Source organism: Meleagris gallopavo, chromosome 1 (genome assembly GCF_905368555.1).
Source record: "Meleagris gallopavo chromosome 1, MGAL_WU_HG_1.1, whole genome shotgun sequence".
In the NCBI taxonomy this organism is placed as follows: Eukaryota; Metazoa; Chordata; class Aves; order Galliformes; family Phasianidae; genus Meleagris; species Meleagris gallopavo.
The window spans coordinates 98720826-98736755 of NC_139404.1; positions in this window are offsets into that span (position 1 = coordinate 98720826).

A 15930-nucleotide genomic window follows, 5' to 3' on the forward strand; every position below is an offset into this window, starting at 1 on the left:
CAGTCATTTGCAGACTAATTGATTACCAGGATACAAATATAAAAATTAACATTATCCCCTCTAAAAATTCTATTTTTCTAACATTTCTCTTTAATAGTTTGAAAACAAAGAAAAAATAAAAGAAAACGCACTGCAGTTCACTGACAAATTTATAGAGTGAGGAATAAAACATGTATTTCAGATTAGGATGTTAACTCTTATACACAGTACATTTTATGAGGCTCCGAAAATAAATTTCTACTTTAAAATATCACCTTCATCCTCATCTATATCATATAAGGTTGTATATATAATATCAGCAAATTGTAGAAGTGAAAATATATATTGAGAAATATTTTGAGTTCGCTGAAATACATTGTTACTAAATATCAGGCTGTTCTTATAAGCTGAACTTGTGACTTTGATACTTGCAATAGATTGTCATGTAAATACATAAATATATATGTACATATATGTAATTTCTTATATGTAAACTATTATCACAGATTGTGTTAGTAAATTTGAAGATACCTATGATTATAAAGTTTCCATAAGTACTTAGAGGAGAAAAGCTAAACCATTTTTAAAGATAAAATAGTTTTCTGATTGATCTGTGTTTCACATATGTATAGTATGTGCTTTACTATGTAGTTAAATTACATAGGTCGCTCTGAAAGTAATGTCTCCTATTTATTTCCATGGAAACTATAACAGATGCAAAGAGCACAGTAACACTAGTTAAATAGCACACTCTCAGCTACAATACACTCTTTTAAAATGCAGTTAACACCAATAGCTGTACATTTTCATCAGTAGTGAGCAAGAGCCTGCACATTCTCCTCATAATAATCTACACCTGCAGAGGTGACTCACTGTTACTGCTGCTAGTACTGAAACACATCTCCTCACTGTGTTCACATTCACTGTTTGATCACCATAAACATTTAGCAAGCATTGACTATTGTCAATGGGTGCAATTTTTCCAGTAAGGAGGAATTCATTTCCACCCCTTTTCTTACTATGCACTACCATGTCAGATGCCATTCTATCAGACTGCCATCTGTCACACAACAAATGTAACAGAGTATTGGTGGGAAGGTTCAGCCTCTATGGCCATACCACCAATGTCTACCTCTGATTTTGTGAGCCAACCACATAAAATGTGTCTTTGAAACTACAGAAGATTAGATTCATATAATTTCCTACTTATTTGTTACAGCGTTTATATTTTTCTCCTGTTGCAGAAAGCCGAAAAGATAAAATCCAACAGTACCATGAATTACTGCTAGATTTTATCCTGTAAAATTATACAGATTTTCTAACTTTCATTGTCACAAATATATAAAAGGAAGGCTTTTTTATGTAGAAAAGGAAGTTAAATTTAAGGCTGAAATATTGTGTCCTTAGTACAAGAAATATTGTGTCCTTAGTACAAGAAGACTTAAGGCTATTCTACTCATATCTAGACTAACATTACAGGAGAGAAAACAATAGGAATATTTTATAGTGTTTGTATCACATCCTTATATTATGGCACACAATAAACATTTCTACTGTGCTAACAGTAATAGCATAGCTGTAACATAGCTGTAATTTCCAGCTGCCTCATATGAGGTTTTTATTTTTTTTTGCAAAAGTCAAGATTCATATTTGTCTTTGATTCTAAGCCTCTGTACTTCTTTCTCCTTATCACTTACCATTTGCCATGTTCTATGACAGGATGGAGCATACAGTATCTTTGAACCTTTTGTTTTGTGGAAAAATATTCTGGAAAATCTATCAACACTGTACCAGCATCCTCTTTTCATATCCTTTCTCCTTCCAGATAAAACTTTTTTCGCCCTCCCCATACGAAGAGTAATGTGAGGTAGGAGTAATGCGGCTGAAGCAACATAGATAATTCTAGATTGTTGTGTAGGAAAAGAGGACTTCTCCCTAACACATAAAGTTTACATACACATAGGAACTTAGAACTGCAGTGAAGGACAAATGTTCTGTAATTTTCATGTTGGAAATGGATAATTCTATATCATTGTCTACTAACATATAATTTAAATAAAGTCAGGGAAATATTTATCATTCAGTTTTTTACATATATAAATAAATGTATGCCTCAGGTATACTCCTAGATGCTAAATAGCAGTCAGTGGCTAATTCTTACCAAATTTCAGTGTATGTAAGGCATGTCTGTGCATTTGCAAATTTCTTCCATATAGAAACTTAGATTTTTAACTATGTCACATGCTTTCCTTTAGCAGCATTAGGGACCACCATTATAATTAGAAACCTGCAATGAAATCTTAATGAGAAACATGAGATAATACATCATAATCTAATATAATGATACCTATTAGAATATTAGAGCTCAACTCATCAGTAGTATACTTATGAATACTTATCTTCATTTTTATGGAATTTTTGTAATTTAATGGATGGGTGTAATCACTGAGAAGACTGAAAGAAATACCTGATTGCAGACTGACCCTGGAGCAAACTGTGATATAATTAATGTTTTGGGCAGGACAAGACTAGTTTACAGCGGGAGAGTAAGACTTTTTAATTTCAGTAGTTACAGTTGTGTAATGAGATAATTCAGCAATTCTTGCAATTTCTGTTTCTTAATGATAACAGCAGCAATAACAATAGACAACGGATGTTCCTTATTGATAGGAATTTAGACTGAATGATCTAATCAGTACTCTCCACCTTCATTTTTTTGTGTCTAATAGCAACAATTGATGCCTAGAAGATGAAATTTTCAGCACTGATTTGGAAAGATAGTACGTATACATTGATCAAAGACTTTTTCTTTTTGAATTATAGATCAGAGAAAATAAAATGATAAATAATACAGGAAAAATAAGCTTGTTCAGAAAGTGGTTACAGAAAAGGATTCCATAAGCACTACATGATATGCTTTCACATCTCTCTGAAATATATTTTCATGGAATTCCTAGGGATGAATCTTTGCAGAGCACTTGCTTATTTCCACGATTTGCACTCCTGCTTTCAGGAGTCTTTTGACAGAATTCATAAGGCACTGCCTATTGCAGATTTCTGCCATGAGTTTTTTAATGTATCAATAATCCTTTGTACTGAAAAGTATTCAGAAAATGTGATTTTAGTAGCCTACAGTGAATGAAATAATAGTCAAGCCATATAGCAAACAACAGTCAAAAATATAAAAATGTTCATTTTCAACATTAATATATTTTCGTGTAATTTATCTCTTTCCTCCTAGTGACTTTTCCTGATTCCCCCTTTCGTTTCATTTTTTTATTTTTTTTTTTTTTGCAACTATTTCTTAACTCTTTTCCCTTTTATCCTTTTATTTTCCCTTTCTTTATTATTCTTCCTCTTTCTTCTTGACACTCTCATTACATTTATTTTTATAAACTTGCTCTGGAGAGGAGAGAACGCTATTAGGAGCCTTAGATTTTCACAGTGAAGAATTTCTGGAAATGAATATATTTTATATAATGTTTTTACATTAAAGAAAATAAGCTGAAGCATGAAAGCATGACTTAGGCCAAATGCTAATTTCCTTTTTAAAGCTGCTTCTTCAGACTACATTATGTTAGGAAAATTGAAGCTATTTTCTCCAGAGAGCAGTCAGGTCTGAGGTCCCTCTTTACTCCTTTGCTTAGTAAAACTTCTTGTCACTGTTTCTGTGGGTCAATTACCTCAGGCAATTCGAAAATACATGTACAGAGTGTCAGCGTAGCATAATTATCTATTGGCTAATACATACACAGAAGATAGCCTTGGTGAAGAAGCTACTAGGCTAAGCATAAACAAGCTCTCCAGGATGTATGAAATACTTGATGAATGTCTGTTGACTGACCAGTCATCAATCAAGGGTCAGTTTATGTTGCTACTTGGAGATTCTTGATATTACTTAGTTACTGCCTTCTGATTCTTTCTTTTTTGAATGCCATCCCAAGGGAGTTATACTTTTTCATATCAGTATTTTTCCTTTTGAAAGTCTAAACTACTTTTTCCTTTTCAGCAATGACATTTCTGGGCTTTTCCTTTTATAGTTTTGTAAGTCTTTACCTCACGTTCATTCTCTTATCTAAAAAACAAATTCACCATAAAGGTGGTCCAAGACAAAGCGTCATGCTGTGTCAAATCCAGCATGGGGTCGCAGATAGCTGAGTCTTTGGGAACATCTTCTTTGGCCTATTCTTCCCCCAGAAGGCTATCCCCTGCTTTGTCTGGGGACAAATTTGTTACCACAAGCAGCTGCTGCTTCTGTGCTAGAAATGACTGCCCTAATTCCTTCAAAGCTTCTGAAGCCACAGCAGCCACAATTAACTCTTGTACAATTTGAGCCTTTAAGCAGCATCATTTCAACTATATCTCTTAAGAAATAAATCATATTTCTGCAAGCCTATTTTGTTCTCTTGAGCCTGAAAATCAATGCTGGAGATGTCTCCTTGTCTGCAACATTTCAGCATTTCCCTCTCTCTCTGTTGATATATCATTTTTTACACTGTATTTGGAAAAGATCTCACATAGAGCAAATACATAACATTCATCTGTTATAGGAAAGTACAGGGTTTCGGCTTTTTAGATGTTATCCTATTCCGTTGTCTTTCCAATTCACTATCCCCATGTAGTGCTATACAAACAGAAAACAAAAACAAAAACAAAAACAAAAACAAAAACAAAAACAAAAACAAAAACAAAAACAAAAACAAAAAAAAGCAGTTGCATAGGACTTAACATAACACACACTTTTTTAGTAGCAGATTGTCTCTGTCACAGAACTCATTTTACCCAAGTATATATGTTAAAATAGATTGTAAATTGGAACAGAATAAAATGAGATAGCACTGCAAATGGTATCATGTATGAGAAAACAGTAAAAGCATTTTTTGAGGATGGCAATTTTGCCATGAAGAGTTTGTCTCTTTCTTTAAGGAAGTATAGAGTTTGTGCTACCCAAAAGATGAGTAAAAACTTTTCTATCTCCATTGCTGGATAATACTGCAAGATAACATATTTCCTAAATAAAAAACTGACTAAAACAGAAAAAGGATAGTACAAATGCCAAACTGTCAGCCAGAATGCAAGAGACACAGCCAGTGGACACTGATGTATAGTACCTGTGGGTTATACTTTGCCTAAACACTCGTGTACTGCCTAGCTATTCTGGTATTCTGTACCTGCCTAGCTATTTCTCTGGCTTATGCCCTAGAATGAGTAAAGTGGTGTGAAATTCTGTGTGCAAAAAAAGCAATGGCTGTACTTACACTCCAGCATGATCAGAAACTATGAATCCATTCCAAAAACAGTATAATGTACCTTGCTTATCAGTAGACTCATTTAACTTCTATATAATTTAACACAAATGCTTCTTTTCACCTCCTGATGCCAGTACAAACTCAGAAATATTGCACAGTATTGTTTTCTTAACAGATTCTTCAGTATCCAGCTGCACAATAGGGAAAAGTATGGCTAGAAAAGAAGTAGATGTCCGAAAGATAGTTCTAGAAAGCCAGCTCAATTATTGATAACTGTGTAAGCATAGCTGCCTGGAGTTCAGCATTTAAGATGAGTTTACTTCCTTTCCACTAACAAAGCTCTCCTTTTCCTATAATTATGTAGGTAGCTTGTTACTCTAAGGGAAAATTTCACCATGTGTTTCATCTTTTATCCTGGTTTGTAAGACTGAATGAAACAGATGCTTCACTCTCTTAGTCATAAGATCCATCAATAGTTAGTTCTAGTGTACTGAAAAGATATTCAGACTAATTCTTTCTATTTGATAGCAGTTATATAATGAAAAGTATGAATGAAAAGCAAAGAATCAAAAACATTAGCCTAAATGCACTTAAAAATAGTAATTATTTAGAGTTTAGAGTAATCTATGTTAGATCTTTTAAATGCACTGCTGTGAATCCATTCTCCATTTTATCAGTCTTTAAAAGGATCTTTTTTCTGAACTACAAAGAATACTTTAAAATCAGGAACAAACACAGTAAGATATTTTAATGGCTAAAGCCACATGGCAATAAAATGAAGTCCTATTCCTAAAACAGTGTGTTCAGAACTCTCCGAAACAATATGATTTCTTAAGATTAAGTTTGACTGACAACAACTTTACCAAAAAATAAAGTACAAATACAGAGTCAAACTGTGATAATATCATCTCACTGACGTGTTAACAAATAGTGTTGTTTTTTTTTTTCTCGGAAAAAAAAAATTCTGGTTTTGCTTTTCCTTTTTTTTTTTTTTTGTATCATATTTTTCTGCATACACAGTGAAATAGTTTCTTGAGAATGTATGTAAACAGTTATACATATGCTCAAAGATTTATCATTATGAAATGTAAGAAAATTTCTGAGTCATTTTAGAGATTTTGTTAGTCAAGTTAAGTACAGGTAAAACTGTGAGAGTTAATCACAGAAAAAATATTTAATTAGTAAACATTCCCATTTTCACCTGTTGCAAATCTTTCATGGATACATTAAAGTTTTCAATATCCATCAGGTAAACAGATACTCCATTTGTAAACATAAAAAAAAAAAAATTCAATCCAAAACCAAAAGCCAAAATCCACTGTGTATTTAATGAAATTTCTTACTATAAATTTGTCAGCACGAAAAAAATGTACAACTAAAACCATTATTGGTGTGCTGGTTATTTAGAAGTAGTTTCTTTCAGTATGTACGATATTCATACCTAGATTCAAATCTAACCACTTTAATTATTTGCATATATCAAAATTACTCGACCTCTGGACAAATCTTCTTCCTAAAATTTTTAATTACTAATTATATATATAAAATTTCTATTATGGGAGCTCTTTTATGTTTCCTGGCATGCATATTTACCTAATTTTTGCTACATAACCAGACTCCTTGCAGGGAGAAAATTAAAAAAGGCAAAGCCCTGCTAGAATTGAACTTGGCCACTGAGGTAAAGGACAACAATAAATATTTCTATAAATACATCAACAGCAAGAGAAAGGCTAGGGAGAATCTCCATCCCAACGATCAGGATAAAGCTGAGATGCTTAATGCCTTCTTTGCCTCAGTCTTTAATAGTAAGACTTGTTACTCCCTAGGAACACAGCCCCCTGCGCTGGTAGATAGGGATGGGGAACAGAATAGGCTCTGCAGAATCCATGATGAGATAGTTTTGGACCTGCTCTGGAAGCTGGATGCTCACAAGTCCATTGCGCCAGATGGAGTGCACCCTAGAGTGCTGAGGGAGTTGGCGGATGTGGTTGCCAAGACACTCTCCATGATTCTTCAGCAGTCCTGGCTAACCGGGGATGTCCTGACAGACTGGAGACTGGCAAATGTGACACCCATTTTCAAAGAGGACTGGAAAGACGATCCTGGTAGATACAGACCCATCAGTCACACATCAGTGCCTGGGAAGTTTATGGAATGGATAATCTCGGGTGCTGTCATGGACTGATTAAAGGTCAACCAGGGCATCAGACCCAGTCAGCATGGGTTTACGAATGGTAGATCATGTCTGACAAACCTGATTTCATTCTATGACAAGGTGACCAGCTCAGCTTAGTGGATGAAAGTAAGGCTGTCTACCTGGACTTCAATAAAGCCTTTGACACTGTCTGCCACAGCATTCTCGTGGAGAAGCTGGCTGCCCATGGTTTGGATGGATGTACACTCCGCTGAAGGAAACACTGGCTGGATGGCCAAGCACAAAGAGTTATGGTGAATGGAATTAAATCCAGTTAGTGGCCACTCAGGAGCAGTGTCCCCCAGGGCTCGGTACTGGGGCCACTTCTATTTAATATCTTTATTAATGATCTTGATGGAGGGATTGAGTGTACCCTCAGTAAGTTTGCAGATGACATCAAGTTGGGAGGGAGTGTTGATCTGCAAGAGGAGAGAAGGGCACTACAGAGAGTCCTGGATAGACTGGATTGATGGGCCAAGGCAAACTGCATGAGTTTCAATAGGGCCAAGTGTCAGGTCCTGCATTTTGGTCACAACATCTCCAGGCAACCCTATAGTCTTGAAGAAGAGTGGCTAGAAATCTGCCTGATGGGAAGTGAACTTGATGTACTGATGGACAGTTGGCTGAATATGAGCCAGCAATGTGCCCAGGTGGCCAAGAAGGCCAGTGGCATCCTGGCTTGTGTCAGGAAAGGTGTAGTGAGCAGGACTAGGGAAGTAATCCTGCCCCTGTACTCGGCATTGGTGAGGCCTCACCTCAAGTAGTGTTCAGTTTGGGGCACCACAATAGAGAAAGGACATTGAGGTGCTGGAGCAGGTCCAAAGAAGGGCAACAAGGCTTGTGAAGGGCTTGGAGAATATGCCCTATGAGGAGTGACAGAAGGAACTGAGGCTGTTCAGTCTGGGGAAAAGGAGGCTGAGGGGAGACCTTATTTGCTCTTTCAATATCTGAATGGTGATTACAGCGAGAGCTCACTGGTGACAGGTGACAGGACGAGGGGAAATGGCCTTAAGTTGCACCAGGGAAGGTTTAGGTTGGATATTAGGAAACACTTATTTATGGAAAGGGTTGTTAAGCACTGGAGTAGGCTCTCCAGGGAGGTTGTTGAGTCACCATCCCTGAATGTGTTTAAAAATCATTTGGATGTGGTGCTCAGGGACATGATTTAGCAGAGAGTTGTTAGAGTTAGGGTAATATGGTTAGGTTGTGGTTGGACTTGATAATCTTTGAGATCTTTTCCAACTTGAGCAATTATATTATTCTAGGATTCTATGATTCCATGTCAGGTGTCATTTTGTCAGACTGCCCTTCTGCTGCCCTCTGTCGCATAGCAACAAAATGTAATGAAACATTTGTGGGAAGGTTCAACTTTACTGCCATCACAGCAACATCTAACTGACTTTGTGAGCCAGTATAATAAAATAAGAGGCGTTACATTCAGAGCAACCTTTATATGCAGTCATTTCTTTCCTTCAAGTTTTTTGCAACAATACATTGAGCCAGTAGTTCATCTTTGGGGCTGCATTACCAACAGTTTTTCATTTTTGCTTTGTTTTACTTCATGGTTTATATTACATTAGATAAATTCTAGAGTAAATCATCCCTTCAAAACTACATGTTACCCTTCTTGTTTTCATTTACATCTTAAAAATTGGCTGAATTGATCTTTGAGCATTTGCTTTAGTATCTCATAGATTTCACATTCTATCTACAAGTGTACTTTTTTTACTCCCTATTAAGCTTTATGTATAAGAATAGAATTGTTAGATTAAAACCTAACAGGTTTTAAGCAACATGAGACTGGTCATACATGTATGTATGGAGAAATACGTATCTTTCAGTGAGAAACAGAGATGTAAGAAAGTAAAGGAGAGTGAGGAGGACTTCATTCATATTTTCCTGTTTTTGAGCCGCTAAGTAAAATATCTTGAGTTAATGCAAATAACACCCTATTAATTCTGTTTGGTTTTGTTGTTGTTGTTATTGTTGTTGTTTTTTAGGAATGATTAATCCTGCAAACAATGTTTTCAGATGTCTCTGAAATCTCCATGCACATTCATTTCTTGAAAAAAAAAAAAATCCAGATTCTACTACTTTTATTAGTAAACATTTGTCATATATCTTTTTTAACATGGAAGTAAAATGAAACTCGATACATTTTGGATTTCTGGACATTTCTAAACTTGTGGAACACAGGAAATGGATAGAACTTGAAGTGAAAACTCCCTTTTCCCCAGTGTTGTGACAAACTGAGTCCAGATGGTAAGTACTCAAGTGAACATTTAAGCAAATATTTATTCACAACTGACTCTTCTGCAAACATTTTTGCAAAAAAAAAGAGATTTCCTTGTATAAATATTTGCAGAATATCCAAGGGATGGAGCACCTTTTCTACAAGGACAGACTGAGAGTGCTGGGGCTGTTCAGCATGGACAAGAGAAGGGTCTGGGGAGACCTGAGAGCAGCCTTTCAGTATCTAAAGGAGAGCTGTAAGAAGAAAGGGGACAGACTCTTTTGCAGTGGTCTGTTGTGATAGAACAAGGAAAAATGTTTTCAAACTGAAATAAAATAGATTTAGAATGGATATTAGAAAAAAGATTTTTACAGTAATGGTGGTAAAGCAGTAGGACAGGTCACCCAGGGAGGTGGTTGTCCTGTCCCTGAAGACACTCAAGGTAAGGCTGTATAGATTTCTGAGCACCCTGATCTAGCTGTAGATGTCTCTGTTCACTGCAGGGGAAATGAATGGAAGATACCAGTAAGTACTCTGGAAAACTCCATTCTATTAGACTCCTGGAATCTTCAACATCCATAGAGTCGAAATGAAATTTAACTTTCTATCCATCTATCTGTGAAAAAAGATTGAGGAAAAATATTAAATGTGAAGATAGTAACATGATCATAGTTACAAAAAAAAAAAAAAAAAAAAAAAAAACCACAACCAAAAACAACAAAAAGACATCTCTGTCTAGATCTTTTGCTTGTGTATCTTCAAGATGTGTGACAAAAGACTTTCCCTTGACTAATCCAGGAAAGGCATGAAGTAGTGGGTCAGATGCAAACTTATTGGGAACAATGTAAGTCCGTGTAGGTGAAGACAAATTCCTTTGGTTCCCAACTATCCCAGCTCTTCATTATAAGATGATTTTGAAAATCTAGAAAGCATCTAAATCAGTAGATTTCAGTCTGTGGCCTTGAAGGTCAAGGGATACCTTTTGATATCTGTAAAGGATAACTAAGAAAATTCTTCTATGTTTTTATGATATTGCTCACACTTCCTCTTTATGGGTCCTCATATTCCATGAAAACATTAACATCAGATTAATATTACTAATTTCAATCAGTAATCAGGGCCCTTGTGTATTCATTGTGTAGGAACTAATAATTTGCTTGCAAGAATAAATAAAGAGGAAGTTTTAATCACCACTGTTTGAGATGAAATCACAGATAAGTTAAATTCTAAAAATAAAAAGACAAAACTGAGAGGTGAAAAAAGTTATGCACCCAAATATGTATGCTGTTCCAAAAGTAATACTTCCTTTTTATTTCCATGGAGACTACAACAGATACAAAGAACACAATAACTGTTTGACAGAGCAAATACTCAGCTACAACACACAATTTTGCAATGTAGTCATTACAATTAGTTGTGTATTTTCACCAGCAATGAACAAGAGCCTGCATGCTGTGCTAGTAAAAGTCTGCTGCAGCAGAGGTGACCCACTGTTGTCGTTGCTATTGCTGAAGTGGCACACGCACCACCTCACTGTGCTCACATCCATTATTTGGTCTCCAAAAACATTCAGCAAGTGTCGATGAATATCAATGGGTACCATTTTTTCTGCACAGAGAAATTCAGTGACACATGTTTGCTTCATACCCACTTCCTTGTCATGTATCATTCTATTGGACTGTCCCTCTGCTGCCATCTGTCAAGTGGTAACAAAATGCAATGGAATATTGGTGAGAATACCTCTACTGCCATACCACCAACATCCACCTCTGATGTTGTGGACCAACATAATAAAACAGGAGCCATAACTTTTTGTCTTTTGGAGCAACCCTTGCACATCATAATTGATTGAAAACTTGCAGGGCTAAAAAATTGAAGCACGTCACTGTACTTTTTTTCAGTTATTTCTTATTCATATTTAACATGTTGTTTTAATATTATTATCTACTAACTTTATTATCTACTAACATCTGCATCCTTTCGCAAAACATTTTTTTCCTGTTTATGTGTTTGAAACTTTCTTCCCATGAGTGATATGCCTAATCCCAGTGAGGGGAATATGTAGTTTCTTGAATTGCCAAGAGAAAGACAGGAAATACAGAGTACTTGGATTTTTGTTTTGTTTTGTTTTTGCTTTTTTTTTTTTTACAGCAAAGTGTGCATTTGCCATTTTTTCTTTAAGATATTAAATAGTAATCTGTATAATTTACGTTCTGAGACATTCCTCAGACACAGGAGAATGTTTCTGAAAAGTATAACTTCAACTGTGTAATTTAGAACAAGTTTATTTATGGAAGATTCAAGGTATTCAAAACATTTGTAAATTGGTAAATGTTTTGAATTGTGGGAAAAAGACAACTGCAAAAATAAAGAAGTCTTTACCTTCTGTTATTAATTCTTTGAAAAATTTCATTTTGTCAATTCTAAAGCAGCATTTTTCCTAGTTTAGCTATTTCTGACATGAATATTAATATCTGTGTTTATCTTTTCTAATGTAATTCATTGTTTTAGTGTGCACAAATGCTGATTAGAAAGATCAAATATAAAAGAGGAAGATTTAAATAAGGCAAGTAGAACTGAAAAATTTCACATTTCTTTACCTCTTGTAGTCTTTCTAAAGTTAACTGGAACTTCCATTGCTTAGGTTAATGCTAACAATATCTATTAAATCTTATGAAGATATGAAGTATTATTCTATTCAAGTATTTTTAAAATAAAAATCAATAAATTATATTTGTATCTTCCACTTTTTGCATTATGAGCCTTAAAAACCTTATTGCCACTCTATATAATTACAAATGTCTATAAACTACAAAACAGAAATCATGGAAAATAATGATGAAGTTTGTCAGATAGTTCTTTTTTTTTTTCTTTTTTTTCTTTTTTTTCTTTTATTGTCAGGCCATAGAGTCAAATGAAAATCCTTATAGTGTTCTTTCAATATTTAAAATAGTCTTTTTAAATACTAACAGTGTCCTTTTATGTCTAAATAAGGTTCAGTTCCACTGCAGGGATTCCTCATGGATCTAATCACATTTTATTAATTGTTCGACTAAATGAAACTTTACAATCAATCAGAAAAAATATTATATTTTCTAAGGATGGCAAGGCAATGCCAAAGATAAAAGAGAGTCCTGCTTTGCTGATCATAGTGAAGGACAAATGAGCTGCAATGAAGGCACAAACGAGCCACCAGAATACCTGACTTGTGTTCAGCTCTGTAACTGCTGCTCCACCAGTGTAAGAATTCTGCCTGTCCTCAGCAAGCCAGACAGTCAGTGGAAGAGGTTAGTTTTAAAGAAGAGCACTTTTTTTATTTTCCTTTCTTCTCACCTTCTATTTAATGAAATATTGATGATTGAAATGTGAAAAACAAAGCATGACAACAACAACATACTGCTTAGATTTATAGCTTTTACACTGGCACTCATTTACACAGAAGAGAATAGAGATTAGAAGTTCTTCATTTTCCTTGTTTGAAGAGGAATATTTGTTCATTTAATTTTTTTTTTTTTTTTTTTGTGTTGTCAGGAGTTACTAAATGCCTTCTTAAATAGGATAAAAGTCACAGTGTATAGGATTTACGAACAACTTCTGCTGATGTTCTTTTACTATGTCTTGGTGAAGATAACTTGGAAGATATATGACATTGTACTTATAATAATAAACATATTCTCAAGTGCCGCATGATCTAATTATTGTCATCTTTAATAACATGGAAGGAGAATTGACCAAAATAGTTCAAGATATATTACTCTTTTTTCTCAGACATCCCTTTAAAATTATTTTTTTCTATTTACCAGTTTAACATCTTTTTATACACAGTCTCCTGAAAGGCAACTGGAAATTTTTTATTTGCTATAGATCTTCAGTTTTTATATAGGATAAAATTATAGATTTCTTATTGTGAAAATGCTATTTTCTACATAACTTGCTTTTGATATCATTAGAGGCTAGAGAATTCTTTAAAATAAAAACAGATAAAAAAAATGGAAATGAATTATAAAATCAAATTTGATAAAGCTATTTTTACTTGTAAAACTGTTTGCTATCATTTGGCTAGGATAGAGTTACTTTCTTCCCAGAGGCTCATATATGGCTGTATTTTGGATTTGTGATGAGAATAGTGCTGATAGCACACCAATGCTTTAGTTGTTGCTGCGCAGTGCCTGCACTAAGCCAAAGTCTTTTCTGCTCCTCTGGCTGCACCAGGAGATGGGAGGTGACACAGCTAGTACAGTTGGTCCAAACTGACCAAAGGAATGACCACATTCACATCATACGACATCATGCTCAGCAATAAAATCTGAGGTAAAGGAGGACCAGAGATACTTGGAGAGTGATAGCATTTTATTTCCAAGAGACCGTTGGGAAGTGATGAGCACTGCTTTCCTGGGAGTGGATGAACACAGGCATCCTAATGGGAAGTAGTAAATTAACTCCTTGTTTTGCTTTGCTTGTGCACACAGCTCTTGCTTTACTGAGTAATCTCAACGCATGAGTTCTTGTGCTTTTACCTTTCTGACAATCTCTCACATCCCATCTGGGGACAGTGAGCAAGCAGCTGTGTGGTGCTCAGCTGCCTGCCAGGATTACAACACAGCACTGTTCTATTCATGCACAGAATAACAGATATTACAGTGATTTTTTATTTGTTATTTTAACTCTGTATTTAACCACCTAAAACAAACCTTTGAAAGAAACACAAACAGAATCATACCCATTCAAGTAACTAAGTGAGGTTTCTCATTCAAAAATTAATGAACTATGAGATAAAAATGTTATCTTATGGCTTGTGATATTTTCCACCAGCAATTAAATCCATTTTAATATCAGCTAAACATTTAGAAGTATCTAGGATCTCTAGGCTGCATTTTTCATGACTTTTATAGAATTACTAGCTAAGATTCTTGATAGAGTCTGCTTTAGATTTGTGCAGGGCAAAATTAATATTCCAGTATGATGACAAATTCCAATGTCTTTTAGTAAAGATGGTGTTTAAGAGAGAGTTTGATTAGATACAATAGTTTATTTTCTTTTTTTTCTTCTTCTTTATTTTTTAATAAAGGACAGAAAAATAGGTGAGAAAACAAAGCAAATCATATGTGGAGAAAGACAGTAAATTCTTAGAAAATCCTCAGAGAAATTACATATTAAATAACTTCCCTGTGGAAAAGAGTTTTCAGGAGAGTTGCTGTTTTCCTCACACAACTTCAGATGTCAAAAACAATGATCCAGAGGAGAGACAATGAATACCTGGGAATGCTAGCCACTAAGAAGTTTTAGTAGTAAGTAAGCAATTAGATTTCAGGTTTCATTAGCATATTTATGACTAAACGCACGTTCAAGTTAAGCGTTCAGCTAAACTTCATTTCCTCCAAAAAAGAACATAAGCTATGTACTATTTCTTCTCTTTACTTTATGAATTTTTAAAACTATGTAGCCATCATTTCAAGTAGTTAGCAACAGCATGTTACACATACTTCAATATGCTCACTCTGAAGTCCTCTGTATCTGTACTGACCATGCCTGACTGGTCTTTCATCATAGTTTCAGTCCCTGAATCCCCAAATAATTTTTGTTGTCTTCTGTTGCACATCCTTTTATCTGTCTTTTGAATGTTCTTTCACTAATGTTGTGACCTATACCATATGCAGTGTTTCAGATAAAAACTTATCAGTGTGTTAGTCCCTGAAAAACATCTGTTATTCACGTTCTGCTTCTAAGAGGAAAATTTGTCTTTTTCTCTGCAAGGGATAACTGAAACTTGGGAGAGCTATAAAAAGAGTATATACCTCTTGTATCAAGTAGAAATTGGACCTGAGTATCCTTTACATGGCAATATAAAAATGGCTTTTCTTTGAAGTCTTTCAGCAGCATGAAGAGGAGAAAAACTACAAAGATTATCCTAACCATTATCTATTGTTCTTTCAATCTATGATTTTTGGGTGAGTGAGTGATTCGTCACAATAATTATTATGAACATCCATAATATCAAGTTTATGTTTCAAGTAGAACATCTGGATGTCAAATGGAGTTGATATCATACAAAATAAAGAGATGGTCAATATGGTGGAAAAGTTTTTGTGCTTTCACTAATAACGGAGATCTACTCTACAACAGAATATTAGGCACCAAAAGTAACATCTAAGACATCTAACTTACTTTTGCTTATACAGCACAACTGTTGAAAGACAATCAGAATCTGTGTACAGGCTACAGCAATAAAATTTACCTACTTCTTCATTTTTTTTTCTTTCTTTTTCACTGTTTCC